Consider the following 15,790-nt stretch of genomic DNA (forward strand, 5'->3'; position numbering starts at 1 on the left):
GTAACTTGTTTTATCAAGACTCCATCATGGGGCTGTATTCTGAAACGATCGCAAAAGGCATAAGTGTTGCCTTTGGTGCACACTGATTGGATATTGAGCAAAACTGGGAAAGGTGCGGATGCTATCTACTTTTCCATCGATGTGACGGTGCTCTTGACATGCCTGGAATAAACGAACACCCCTGATCATTGGAAATTGGTGGTGAAGTAGAGCATCTCGGGGAAATAGGCAGTATTCAAGCCTTGGTGGAAATTCGTAGCAATTTTCGCACTGAAGCTTTCAGCAAGCATTACCTCGGTGTGTTTTCAGTACTTGTTCTTTTGCCCATGCGTGTTTTTGTGCGTGGTTTGAACATTCCAAGAACATGAACCATGCGTTGCTGGTTTATCACATGCCGCCAACATGTTGAGATTCTGAGACGAAGTCGCTGCGGTGGCACACGACAGCTGACCTCTCTGAGTACGCAAGTTAAACTCTCAGCAAAAATACATTTCACAAAAACGGCATTATTTAAATGGTTAGTGTGCTTTAAACTACTGCACAGGAAACATTGAAAGCACTTTCAACACGTGTTGCATTTCAAGTAGCCCCAGCTAAGCCTGACCACTGCGTATGGAAGCCAGCGTACACTCGAAAATGCCGCACTCGGGTTGCTCTGCGCTCTTACAGTATGTCCAATCCTGTGTTATGAGACATTCGTAACACCAACAGCTAGTGCAACAATGACGTTGCACTGGCTGGTTAGTGAACACATCAGATTCTACGTCACGAAAAGCAATATTGTCGTCTTTCGCGATCGTTTCAGAGTATGGTTTATGCTTTCTGGATTTACTTTGCAAAGAGCTTTTTATCGTGAGATGTGTGTGCTTTAACTGACGTACACAAAAACTTTGGACTTACTATTTCAAACTTTTCATTTAACATGCTGACATAGATTATTGGAAAAAAAGCAGTGAGAAAAATCATATGTCTCTACGTCTGAAGTCAGCGCTATTGGTTATTCCAGATATAATAACTCGCTTTTGTTGTGACAGGAATGTGCTTGCTAACTTGGCCCCCGGACACAAGTGGTAGAGTTCTCTGGAGAGGAAAAAGATGTGGCACATATCCTCGTAGAAATGGCTTCGGGGACTCGAACTACCGAACATAAAGCTGTCCAAGTGACAGCAGGTTTTTTTCCACACAAGTTTGTGGACACGATAAATAGCGACAACATAAATACTTTAACAGGCCTGCCATCAATAGAAATTTTGGATGCTCTAGTGAAATGCTACACAATGATTCATCCGCTCTCAGGACGGCATCAGTTGTCTGCAAAAGAAAGAATTGCTTTAACTTTGATAAAATTGAAGCATAATATTTCTACAGCTTTTCTTAGTCACCTTTTTAACTGTTCACTGACTACATGCAGCAACACAATTGCAGAAACAGTTCAGCATTTGTCAGAAGTTTTGACATTAAATGTGACTGTACCAGCAAAAGAAGAAGTTGTTGAGCATTTGCCCATGTGTTTTAAACAGTTCCGCAACGTGCGTGCCATTGTGGACTGTACAGAAATTTCAATATGCCAGCCTAACTGTCTGCGGTGTGCGTTGCAGCGCTATTCCTTCTATAAGAAGAGCTTCACAGTCAAATGCATGGTGACTGTCACACCAAGTGGTCTAATTGTCCACATAAGTAAAGGGTATGGGGCCGAACATCGGACAAGGCTATATTCTAACAAAACGGTCTGTATAAAGAACTAGATCCAGTCTCAGATGCCATCATGGCAGACCGCGGCTTTCTTATTGATGACACATGTGCAGACCATTTAATTGAAATAATCAGGCCTCCATTCAAACAACAACAAAAGCAGATGTCAAAAGGTGACGCACTTCGAAGACAAAAGATAGCGTCGGCCCGAGTCCACGTCGAGTGTGCTATACAGCGAATGGAGATATTTAAAGTCTTGTCAACAAGGATTTCCTGGAGCATGGCGGAACTACTTGATGACATTGTGATAGTGGCTGCTGTATTCACAAATTTGTCATCCCCAATTTTAGCAGCACATCGTTTTACAGCGAAAGCTGTTAAGAGATCATTTCACCGGCCGTTTTTGGCGCCGTAGTTGTCCGCCGCCGGCGCCGCCACCGCCGGTGTCCGTAACCAGTATCGCTCGAAATAAGAAAAAAAAACGAAATAAGAAGAAAATTCCAGGATGGAACGAGGTTCGAACCTGGGCTCTCTGCGTGGGAGCCCAGTATTCAAACTCTGAGCCATGCCGGTGCTTGAAAGTGCTTTGCAAAAAGGTCCTATACAGGCTTCATTTCGGGAAGGAACCACATCAACATATGCAATATAGCGTGGTAGAAGAGTAAAATGAGCACCAAGCGTCGCACAACGCGAATTCTGTAACCAGGCGTCACACAATGCGAAATGCGCAACGAGTAGGTTGTTGAATGCTTCCAACCCATTACAAAGGGGTCTGCCATAATTCTTCATTGTCATCAGGCAGAGCATCAACACAGTGCACATAATGACTTACATGCGTTTAGCAGGTACCAACGCTCTCCGTAGAATTACGAAAAATGGCACAGTGCCTGCTGCCCTACTTCGCAAAAATTACAATGATTTATAGCGTAGTGGGTTCCTCGCAAGTGCACTTGTATTGGTTGCCAAGGAAGCCCATAAGCGCATGATCCATTTCCTCGGGGTCTCAGTAAAGTTCTTCGCCCCCCCCACCCCGTCTCTCCCCCACGTCAACGTATGTTATACATCATGACGGGAGAATGAAATAGCGACCGGGCATCACCCAATGCAAATTACATAACTGGTGGGCCGTTTAAAGCTTCGAACCCATTACAAAGGGCTGAGCCATAATTCTTCATCGTCATCAGTCGTCGCGTCAACAAAGTGCACATAATGCCTTACAGACGTGTAGCTGGTGTCTCGCTTCTCCGCAGAATGACGAATAATGGCTTAGTAGGTGCTTCCCAACTTCAAAAAAATTGTGATTTATGGCGTAGTGGGTACCTTTCTAGTGTACTTGTATTGTAGCCCCAATAGAGCTTACAATGAGCTCTAGAAACGCCGCTCTTCCAGCTTTCGCTGTGACTGTGCTGCGGTTTCAACGCAGGCCTGGCGTTTTTTTTGTGAATACTTCAAGTGATTTTGCCACAGAGTTGTTTATCTTGAAATACTTCACATCATAAAAGTTGCTGAATACGGAATTAGCTTCTTTTGAGCATATTGCATGAGGTCAATTATAAAAATTGCTGGTGTTTAGTGCGAAAACTACGATATGATTATGAGGCATGCCGTATTGAAGGACTCTGAAATAATTTGATCAGATGGGATTCTTTAATATGCACCTAAACCTAAGCACACGGGTATTATTTTGCATTTCGGCCCCCATTGAAGCACATAAGAGGCTAGTACACTCCTTGCTGTAAATGTTTTTCCTCTTGTTTTAAGCTGCGTCACTATGTTCAGTTATGTCACTCGGCCGTTTCAGCTTTCAGTAATGATTCTTACTACGTGATTTACGTGCTGTACCTCTTTCTTTTTCTCAGCCAAACCTGCTGATAAGCCCCTCGGCAAACTTTTTGCAGATCAGCTACTATAGGCATGGTTTTATGTTTTTGTGCCCTTTTACAACTTGTATTCGTCATTGAAGTGCACATTTATGCTGCACATTCTGACGCAGGTTTTCGTGTGATGGTGTTCTGATATAGTTGCCATTTCATTATTCATAACTTGTAATAAGTCTGCGCAGCATCGTAGCTTTGTTTCAATGGGTTTATTAAATCTTGCTTTGCTCTCATTTTTTCACAAAATAAACCACACGAACTCATATTGCTCTGACCCGTTGTTGTTTCCCTTCTAAATGTAACCACAGTCGATTTATCTAGCCGAACAGAACACAAGCTCTAACATAGAGCAGGGTCCAATCTGTATACAATGAATATTTGAAAAGATGTCGAACAAGCAGAAGGTACACTGAATAAGTGGTTTCATTCGATTATGAAAGACGTTAAGGTGCGTAAACACAAGAGGACAGGACAACACAACTTTTCTCGTTCTGTTGTGTTTGTATTTGCATGCATAACCTCCTGTCATGATGGACTCCTGCCAACAAGCTCAAGTTTCTGTTCCAAGTTCCATTAAATTTCTGCTAAATACAATGCAAGCGGCTTTACTGGGAGGCATAAAAAATGAAAAGCCAGCAATACAAGGCGGGAGGCATTTGTGCTCTCTTGTCAGTAAATGATTATTATTGAACTCCCTAGAGGAGCTCTTCTTGCTGTAAATGTAATAAATGAAAAATAAGTGACGCCTAAAATGTAACAACCCATTAAGTGGCTCTGAAACACGTTTACAACTAATCACTGTGACATAGCCTTATGAATCCTTTGTTGCAAGAATTACAGATAAACAGCACTAATATGTTGACTTTTCTTCCGTTGGTCTCCACTAGTGCACTGAAAGCTATACTGGGTCTAACGAAGGGGCATCACCCTGCTCAGACGCTATGCTTTTTTTTTGTGATGGCGTTGCCACTCCTAGTTAATGCACAAGCAGCACTCTCGATGTTACATCGGCACCTGGAGCTGCATCACTTGCAGAAACCTACCAACACACACAGCTGTGAGCGCTCGGCACTGCACATTCTGGCATTCATACTATGTATGTTACAGAGCGTGGTAATGTCAGGGCTCTTTCAAATGGGGTTTCCTCAAACGAAAATATCAAAAACTTATGAAACGTCATGCCAGCAGAAAACATTCTTCTAAGAAAAACAATGTGTGTATTGCATCTGTATCGGCACCTGGAGCTGCATGCATCACTTGCAGAGACCCATCAACATACACAGCTGAGAGCGCTCGGCACTGCACATTGCAAGAAGCTATGATACAGTTTGGCACACAATAGGGCTCATTTCTTCTGTCTACCATGGTGCATGCACAGGACAATTCCATTTACACAATGTTTACAATATTAACAGCACTGAAGCGCAACGTAGAAATCAAATGTTGCAGGGATTAACAAGAACCTCAAATGAGACATAAAATGTTATGAATGAAAAGCCAATGCTTACAGTGAAATCAATGCATCCTTCATTTAAACCTCGCAATTCCAAAGACTGAATGCACTGCAAAAAGATGCCAGGGCTACGGAATAGCATTTTTGGCTTATCTCCTGCCACTTACAAATACCCTGAAACAATTAATGAAATTTTGCAAGCGTTTAGCATTATCAAATCATTTGCACCGCAACTCGGCCAGGGCAATTCATGCTGTCCCAGAGAAGAAACCTCGAGATAAACACTGTCGTGCAGCTCACTTTTACATGGAGCATATTGTGACACAGGCAGACGACGCGCGCTGCCCACTGGAGGTTCAGTGAAGTGGACTGGACACATCCTATCAGATCAATTGCCCATGCTACGTAAGAGCACCAATGCTACATACGTAAGGAGGATGCGAACAGCTAAAACCTCGTTTGAGCTGCTGTCATCTAAAACGATTCGCATGCTTAAAGTCGTGTAATAAATTTGTCAACTGACGCAGAGAGCTTTAGATCACTCATCAAATGTTTCTAAGGTCTTGGCTTACGACTAAATACAAAATATTCAAAAGCGATTCAGGGTTTTTTTCAAGGGGCCCTGCAACACTTTTTCAGCATGGTCCGAAGACGCTGCCGATCAGTAGTTGAGGCTCCCAAGAACACGCGAGCTAAACAATATAGCGCAGCACACTGCCTGGAATTTACTATAAATTTTCAAAGTCAGCTAAAAATCACTCCCTCTTCTCTTAACAAATGATGCTATATACTCAAGTTCCACATCATTGGCTGATTTGAGCATGTAAGGCTCCGTAGTTACTGCGGCCGCCGCGGAGCGCACAGTCACACTGAAAGTAAGCCGCGCGTTTGAAGAAAAAAAATTGCTTAAGGCCACGAGGCATGTGTGACGTACCTTCTCCCCCGTTACATCCCTCCCTGCTTAGCTTCTTGCGCTTTCGTCGGTATGTAACTCCGCTCGCACTTGACGGATTCTAAAAATTTTTGCGGTGGTCACTTCTCTAGGCAATTAAGCTCCTTTAGTAAAGCCATTCCATGGCTACTTGCGCATAAGTTGCAGGTCCCTTTTAAGTTTGGCTAAGCTGAAAAAAAAAAGCCTGCCACAATAGAAAAAGAAAAAACACAACACAGACAACATAAATAGTTGCCAGTCCACTTAAAACTGCGCAGCAAAAACTGCCTTAATGGATTAGCCGCAAAAGGAGCTCCGACATGACTGATTCTTTGTGTACGCTAATAATCACATCCTTGAACTCCTCAAATGCACACCTTTCATACTGCCTGACAGCACAGGAAAACAATGTATCGCTACAATATACAAAAAAATGAGCCTCTTTTACATGACATACAGCCATTTGCACGTTCCGTTGAGTGCAATATTCCAACTTCGGCTCCAGGCTGTTGAAACATTTAAATGAATTTTAGAGTTTGGTGGGGTCTTTTATCTCCAACATAACTTCTTTGCCCTTGCAGCATTGGCATGAAAACACTGCTAAACCATCGGGTGAGCAAGCCATAATAGGGAACTCGTCATGTAGAATAAGCTCTCTTTGGCGCACTTCTACAGTATGGCCCAACGTTACTAGAACAAACTCAGTTTAATAGCTCCGCCGGAGAGGCGGTCCGCGTGGCGGTCGTGAGAACTAGTGGCGCTGCAGTCACGTCTAGCTCCCGCGGCTGGCGCTTGTTGTGATCGGCGCCGCCGATGTACGAGCGCACGTGGGTTACAGCATCGGCTGCGCTTTGTTAGCTCGTCATTTTTGCGACTGTTCTTGGCCAGGCTCAGCGTCTTGTACGAAGACACGTGCATGATGTACGAAGCGTAACGAGGGCGAACATATTCACAGTGCGGTATGCCGACTTGCTTTGCGCCGGGCTGCAAGAGCGGCTACCGCAACGACGACTCCGCTTCACGACACTTCTTCGGTCCTCCAAAAGACCCTACGCTATTCAAGCTTTGCAGAGGCGTAGCCAGAAATTTTTTTCAGGGGGGGTTCAACCATACATTATGTATGCTCGTGCGTGTGTTTGTATGTGTGCGTGTATATATACACATGCAAAATTGAAAAATTTCGGGGGGGGGGGTATGAACCCCCCCCCTTGGCTACGCCCCTGAAGCTTTGCATCGCAAAGATAGAAAGCTTACTGCGCAATGCAAGGTCTGTGACGTTCATTTTGAGATTGACGACATTGTAGACCACTATTGTCGTGTCGTGGCGGGACAAGAAGTTTTGATCCCACGTGGAAAGTGGGAACTCGCGCCCGGTGCCGTGCCGCGCTTGTTCCCACCACTTCCACGCCACATTTCAAAACCAAAATGTTCGGGGTTTAGGCGCAAATCCCCCCCAAAACGCACGGCGTCCCGCGAAAGCGCAGTGCCCGATTTGGAGGAGCCACCAGAAATAGAACAGCAAAACGGAAGGAACGCGATTACCTATATACGCTACCGAGACTGAGAGTTGCATCACACTGACATTGGATCAGTTGTCAGCTGTCGCTATGCCTTCAAAGCAGTGGATTTTCGAGAGATTTTACGACGAGGTATTGAACAAGATGTGCGGAATATTTCACACTCGCCGGCTCGGGAACGGGCTGCTCAGCACAAAAATTTGACACGGTACATATAGAAAAGACGAGGACCAGCACTGGTCCACTTCTTTTCTATGTGTACCGTGTCAAATTTTTTGCGCTGAGCAGTTTAATGTTGGAATACCAACTAGCCCAATCCCACACTTTGCTTCGGGAACGGAGGCTTACTTGTGCAAAAGATATTTGTAGTTGACGAGCAGTTGAACTGCGTAGTGAACGGCTACAGCACGAAACGCAAACGGCTGTCGTACAGTGTAAGAAGTGCTGCGGGCATGGAACATCTGCTCGGTGAAGTTGAAAAACTGAAGTTGAATACTGACGACCCTTCTAGCGACAGAGTACGCGCGAATAACTACTCGGTGCTCACATCACGGCCGATCTCTTCGAATTGTTTAAGGCATCGTAGAAGGATGCGATGTAGAAAGATGAGACACCGAAAATACAACTATCCGCTGAAAAAATTGCTCAGAGACGACATCTATTCGCGAATAACTGCTCGGTGCTCACATCACGGCCGATCTCTTCGAATTGTTTAAGGCATCGTAGAAGGATGCGATGTAGAAAGATGAGACACCGAAAATACAACTATCCGCTGAAAAAATTGCTCAGAGACGACATCTATTCGATGTAATCGCACAGTGAGATTTCATTTAGCGAGTTCCCGTAAAATTTTCCGATTTTGGGTCAGTATCCCTTTAACCGTCGCGAAAACTTGTCTTGTAAACATTGCAAAGCATTGGTGATGTTTTCCGAGAATTTTTTCTTTTGAATAAATTGTAGAAACATGAGTACTGTTTTTCGAGAACGTTTTTGTATCTCGAGTAAGTACGCTTCTTTGTACACTATAAAGGCTTTTACAAACGTGTTGGGTTGTTCTTGGTCTAGATAAGACGGCAGCGGCTAAAATTGTGCTGGTAGTTATAAAAATTACGCTGAAAACCCTCATTCGCTTAGAAACTCCTATGCTTGGAAGTTAAGCGCAATGTAGACAGCTCAAATATTGTCACAGGGTCGTGACGTCGACGAAGCCAGCAGTCAGGAGGTCCGAGATGAAACTCTTTATTTGGCCGAACTTGTGGCCGGGAAACTGAAAGTCAAACTACAGCAATACACTGATAGCGGCGAACAGAGCGTCGACCGTCGATCAACTGACAAGCGGTCAAGCGCGTCGGCTTTTTACAGGCGCTATCGAACTTTCCAGCGATATCGCTGGTGGCGGCGTTATCTCTCGACAAAGCTGGAACATTCGCGTGCAGCGCGCAATCTTACCAAAACGATCTACTACAATCGCGAAGCTTCTCGAACACTGCTTCGCGGACAGCGTCGAGCGTTGATAACCGTACTTGCTGGTCAAACCCGAATACATCAAAATAAAACAAGAAGTGGGCGTTGCAATATAGACCGAACATCGATTCTTAGCCAATCAATGAACAACGCACGCGGGCCAATGCATACAGATAACCTTATGCATATCCACCTAAGTATCCACCAAACTAGTACAATAAGAAAGTTGCCGAGCAGTTGCCGCGAGCAACTGCGCGGCAGACCGCAGCGTTATGCCGTGGCAGCAGACGACGCGCCGATAGTGGCGCAAGACGGAACTGCAGCGCCGCTAGTTCTCGCGACTGCCGTTCGGACCACCCTCCTCCGCTGGCGGAGATACGGAGCTTTGAAACTGAGTTTGTTCTAGTAACGTTGGTATGGCCTAGGGCTTCCTGCCAACCTTTATAGGCACTACGGGCTGCGCTCTTTTTAACAATGCCAGCACGCATTGCAGGCGTAGTACCGTCTTGCTCCTTAAAATGAGCGAAAGAAAAGGGTCAATGTCGGCCGTACCTTTCGAACGAAGAAATGTCTTCGCTCGGGTCATACAAGCATGAGCGATGCTTGCAGTGACAAGGCCGTTTCGATGTCTGCGCCACTGTGGAGAATTCGATTGTTCCCGTGTGATGGATTCAGTCTCACTCCTAGCACTCTCCCCACTATATATCTCACACAAATTCTGCAAAACTTGTTCTGGCGCCTTCTCCTTGAATTCACGGGCCTTCATGGACAGCTTTTCCAGCATAGAAATTGGGACGGAACGGCAGGCTTGTTTAGCTGTAAAAATGAACACAGGCTTGAGTCAGATCCAGGCGAAAGAAAGCAACTGTAGAGTGTTAAGCCTGACCCCAATATTTATTCATGGACATCTATGCAAAATTTATATCGTCTAAATTGCTGTTTGCTACTACTGCGTTTAAAAACTTGCTTTTCAACAGCAACCGTAACATGTGCAGCAGACAAGTGGCCCTTAAATACCGAAGCATGCTTCACTGAAAAGTGATGCTTTCAATATTATGATGCCAGAATGCAATATAATTGGCTCTGACACATTCCTTTTCGCTGCTTAGCAAGTTTCGGCTTTCTCTGCACTGATATCTAGCTTAACTCGGTGTGACTATGGGCTCAACTTCACATTGAGGTGCCGTGCTGTGTTCTAGGAAAGGAATTTCTGGGATTCTGTGTAATGAATATCACCAGCATGAGCCACGGTTCATGCTGGTGGTGACAAACAAGCTATTAATAACAGCAGTCTAGGTAAAGATCAAGGCCCGTATCCACGAGAACATCTTACACTAAAAATGTTCGTAAGAGATTATTTCAGCCACTCACGATGCGGGACATATCATTATTGAAGCCTGCTAACCAGTGGGAAAACAAACTTAGGAAAGAGAAGTTTTGTTAATTCGGCCCCATTTTTACAAATGTTTTATGTTCATGAATAATCTAAAGTTCTCTATTCAAGTGCAGAAGAGGCGCTCTGCATAATCATTTAAGTGTGCCAAAGCAACTGTCCCAAGCATGGAGCCTATATAGTTTGCCACGACACGTCAGTCCCTCCAGTAGTTGCTTTGACACTGTTTACCACACGTAAACCTCCAACATCATGTTCAAGCATGCACCAAGACGAGCAAAGAGATGCAGCTCATTTCAAATCTTAGAGAAGCAGTGCTTATCTCAAGAAACAGCGCAGAAGCGGTTGGACATGGATTACCAACTAGCCCGACCTCAAAGCAGTGCTTAGACAAAATACACAGAAAAAAGCAACACCTGCATGCACAGCTTTCTAAAACTTTGTACGCATTCATAGCACGCACAATTGTGTTTCATCTAATACCACTTATGATAATGTATTCAATATTCTGGAAACTGTTTCTGATTGACCTAATGATCTCACACAGGAGTCTTCCAAATTATATGTAATTTTTCTGAAAGGATATATCTGGAAGCTGCAAAAAGCACTACCTTTAGTTAAGGTGTAAACATGTTATTCATTTCTAATTTGATAATTGTTTCTTCATAAATAATGGAGTATCAACAGCATACTCTACTCAAGTGCACAGGCACGGCTGCATTGGAGTGGCACTCAGGCAAAGGAACATCCACGCGCCTCTCCAGTGCGGCCATTACAGAAGTCGGGAAGAATCAAGTGTAAAACTGTCATTGCACAGTAACACATGACAACTGCGAGACTCACCATTCTTGGTACAAGACTCCGCCGCTGAGCTGTCAGGCCGTCGCCTGCGCTTTCTCAATAGGAATAAAGAACATGTTAGGGGCAATGAATAAAGCACAACACACAGCAACCTAATCTTTATCGCCAACCTGCTACCATAACAGCTCCTGTAGCAATTGTGTGACCTAGGCGGAAGTCATTACCATGCTAGAAATGCATCCTAAATTTGCACAGATGGCGCATTTCTTCATTCATTTAAGGCTGCTTGGAACAATCAGTCCTTAAGTAGCTCAATACAGCAACACATAGGAACTTCTGAGAACATGAACACAGCAAAATATTCGTTTCGAAATGGCGACTAAAGTTCAGTGGTGTTATTGAGGAAGTAGAATAGCAGCAGAGGAAGAATGCTGCAAGTCCTCTAAAATGTTACAATGCTTAGACTTATCGTATTTTTGATGGTCCAAAATGCCTTGTCGTAAAACCTACAAAAAACTGCGCGTGGTATACACAACAACTTGCGGGGTTTTTGTATGAGCACTGCATTCGCTCACCACATTTTCACTGGCACATTTTCACTGAGCAGCAAGGCAAGGTGAAAGTGGTCACTTGGAAACAGCTATGATATTGCAAACAAAAAGTTTTCATCAGTGTCTTTTATTTTCCCTGTTTCAATGACCAAGTGCTACAGTCGCCCTTATTGAATAAGTTGCTAATGGCACTTTTCTAATGATAGTCGACACTGTGCGCCAAGTAGATGTTAGAGTGCTGAGTGCAGGTGGGTTGAATAATGCACTGTTTCAGCATCCAATGCAACGCCCAGGCCACACAACACACTTTAGTTCGCAGCTCCAAAGTCCTTTTTGGACACCTATGGTATCTTGTCATGCGCCTAAGTAACACTTCTTTTTCAGTTTTCACCTACACTGAAATGCGGCTGCAACATCCGAAATCAAAACTGTCAACTCATGCGCTGCAGCAAGGTACTACAGCTACTACATAAATTTAACTGTTCGTAGGATGACATGGCTGCTTTAGTTTTTCGTACCTTCAACCCCTTTGGATTCCATAAATCAACAGACATGTACGAGCACAATAGGTACAAAAAATTTAGCAGTAAAGTGTATCTGATACCTTAGTTTCATTTTACATGTGAGAAACACTGGCTTCAATGCCTGTGTATCATTAAATTGAAAACAGGTGATTCCACAAGTGCATTACTCGTACACTCTTACTTGAACACTGCAACTGCAGAATTTGGGGCACTGTGCTGGAGGACCTGCAACAGCTGTGTGGCATCAATTGCAGGGACTTGTAGGGGAGGCACAGGTAGCTTCACATGACAATACGTCCGGATTGGTACTGGCGCATACATGTTTTGCACAGTTTCTTTTTCTGGCTCCATGCACAAGCCACATCTGTGCAGCTCAGTGCGGGCAGAGACCCAAGGCTTGATCTGGAAGCGGTTTTGCGGTACAAAGCATAAATGAGATACGCAAGTCGCAATTGGAAAACTGATCAGCATAATATTCTAAGCCAGAAGTGAACAGAAAGCTTTATGTACCTGCGGTGTGTATTATCTAATGCCCAGGATCTATATTTAGTAACAAAGCATAGCTGAGATACACAAGTTGAAGTTGCGAAATTCATAAATATAATGTTCTCAACCAGCACTGAACAGGCAGCTTTATGTACTAGTGGTTTGTAGTGCCCAAAGTCCACGTTTAGTAAGATTCCCTTAGAAAGACTGCTTTGAAATGTAGCAATGATCATGCATTGCATGTAAGTGTAAGCCCCAAAATCGTGGCATCCTTGTCCATGTATGCGACTAGTTTTTGCCAATAATGGGCAGTTAGAATGAAAATGATATGCACTAAACTAAGAAGAAAAAAATGTGAAAATTAACTGCTGCCTAGGCTCAGAGATTAGCGCATCAAATATTACATAGTTTCGAGAGAGGCAGTTGTTAATTACGATAAGGTCATGCACAACCGTTTAAATGTGCACCTGATGTCCGAAGGTTTTTTATTGTAAAGGGGTCCAGCGGTTTCTTTTCGTTGTTTCTTTCGACAACATCAGCAGAGAGTAATCTACAGCATTAACTGCGACTAGGCGAAGCAGCAGTGTCACCATGAGTTTACCTTCAGCGTAAAATGGAAAACAGAATTTTTGAAACGCCAAACTAGCTTTGCCGCAGCCTCGCAAAGCATGATGAACTAGGCCGCATGATGAAGTGATTTGAGATCGCGTCCGAGTTTCTAGCTTAGTGTGCAGCGGTATCCCCATATAGTATTGTTCTTTTTCTGACTATGTTTAAAATAAAATGTGAGTTTTGTCGGTGTAATGCAACAGACTCCTTTCATCGGCCCTATTGCTATCCCAAACTGGTGGTCTGCAGCAGCTCCTTGTGCGTCGGACACGATGAATGATGAAGCACGAACTGCGTTAGAGGAAAGGAAAAAAAAAACGAGTTCGGAATAGGAGCAGGGTCAGTTACGTTATGGCAGCTTTGCTTCAAAAGCAATGAAGCAGTGAGCTTGCTCTGCGTTACCATGCGCGTCGATGTAACTAGTCATGGGTCACCTACCTGTAACAGTGGATCAAGACAGCCGAAATGTCCTTGCTCTTCGCGGACAGTCCAGCTATGCACGAGCACTTCGCTTCAGTGATGGAGGGCTCCCGGAAAACACCGGCGATTCGAACGAGGATCTCGTGTGGGTCCCCAGTCACGCCGGATGTTTGCACACACAACGCGACCACTTCCAGCACGCCACTCGCGCTTGCAGGACCACTGGTTCCTACTAAAATTGATGTTCCCCTTCCACAATGCCCCATTGGGCCTGTAAGGTATTTTGAATAAATAAATAAATAAACAAATAAATAAATAAATAAATAAATAACTAAATAAATAAAATGAGATGCTCAGCATCGACAACCCGCTCCCCTTCTACAAAACATCGTGAACTGCAGTCACATTGCAAAAAAGTTAATATTTGTGTCAGAGACAGCGGATGCGGGGACCTCCGTGAATCCGCCATGCTGCACAGTGTGGCTAGACCGTGCCAGACTCCGCAGTGCCCTCTCATGTTGATTTGAGTCGCGAATAAAACCGACGTTAAATGACGTCACGGCCGCCATGTTTGAAATAATTTTTCTAGTTTATCTGTTAGCCGCCTCAGCCGTGTTCACCGATATGGGCGCTGTTGTTACGGTTATCGCTTTTGGCGGGCTGCTTGTGTGTATGTCGTTGCAGTCAACGTTGCTGTGTCTTCTGCCCACGCTTCACGCTGCGTTATGAGCACAGTGTTCATTGCCAGTGCTAGTAATTACCTCCTTTCAAGTTACACTGACTGCATGTACCTCGAGGAACTGTGTACGTATGTTTCACGTGTGTGTGATGGCGGTTTTCGTTTTGTTTGTGCTACCGGTCTGTGACGCGGCGGATAAACTTGCGCTGCTACCTGGCCGCATTGTTTGGGCATGCCTTTTCATTGTGAATTTAGGGACTAGATATTCTGATGACATTCATTTCTTTTGCCTCATTTACTTCCTTGATATAACAGAGAGAGCGGGACACGCAGAAAGTATTGCGCTCATTCCAGCGCTCGAAGTTTCGAAACGTGGTTCGCATGAGTGAGTTTCGCGTGTTATTTAGGTTTTCTTGATTGTACTCCTGTCTGCAACGTTCTTGTGCAACGAAGTGCAGGGCCTGTGCCTCCGCTTCGCCTCACAGCAGGCGTATATACAGGCCCCGTTCTCTACTCGATATATTCGACATATTGGCCACCCGGCATAGTTTATGCTCTTCTTGGTGTCTTTATTACGCGTTGGGTCATCCGTAATGGTAGATTATGTGGTGTTGTGTGTTTGCCCGTTGCAGTTATGAGTTTAAGGCGTCTGATTAGCTCGCTTGTGTACGACGCTGTCGGAACTTCACCGTAACGGTGGTAGTCTTGTAGTTTTGAATTCGATTGCTCACACGTTTAGGAAACAAGTAATTGCTCGAAAGATGTGTGTCTATCCCGGCTGTGGAGGTCGCATTTCGATGGAGGCGAAATGCTGCAAGCTCGTGTACTGTGCGATGTCAGTGCATGTTAACCCTAGGTGATCGAAATTTCTGGAGCCCACCATTATGACGTGCCTCGTGGTTTTGCCACGTAAATGCTCAGAAATTTTCATTAGGTAATTGCTTATTGTGACAAAAAAACGAGGCGAGGTCGTTCAAAAAAACGAGGCGAGAGCCATATATGAGAAGGTAGTGTTTTGGGTTTGTTCGCAGGGCCTGCGGAGCAGCCTGAGACATCATGTTCAAAGAACACGTCATTGTGACTTTTGGAAGGTGCTTTCTACCTTGGACGCTTATGACGAAACAGGACCTACCGAGGAATGCCACTCATTTCCAATGTGAAAGTGGGTATGATTTTTATGCTTCATTTCACAGGGCGTAGAAGTCATGTGCAACGAATAGTTGCAATGTCAAATTCGCTCAGCGTCTGAAAGAGCATCATAATTTTTTTATATTGTACTACCATATCCTGGATGCCCTCTGCCATCTTTATGAAAGGGAAATGTGCGAGTGCATGGCAGGTGGCCTCATCGGACTCATGTGCGACAGAATGAAATTCGAAGATGTTGTGCTTG

At 44.5% G+C, this 15,790-nt stretch overlaps 1 pseudogene; it reads left to right on the forward strand.

Moving 5' to 3' along the window:
- The first annotated feature begins 636 nt into the window (after positions 1-636).
- On the forward strand, positions 637-3,697 carry LOC125758761 (uncharacterized; annotated as a pseudogene).
- The last annotated feature ends 12,093 nt before the right edge of the window (positions 3,698-15,790 follow it).

This window comes from Rhipicephalus sanguineus, chromosome 6, assembly GCF_013339695.2.
Source record: "Rhipicephalus sanguineus isolate Rsan-2018 chromosome 6, BIME_Rsan_1.4, whole genome shotgun sequence".
NCBI lineage: Eukaryota > Metazoa > Arthropoda > Arachnida > Ixodida > Ixodidae > Rhipicephalus > Rhipicephalus sanguineus.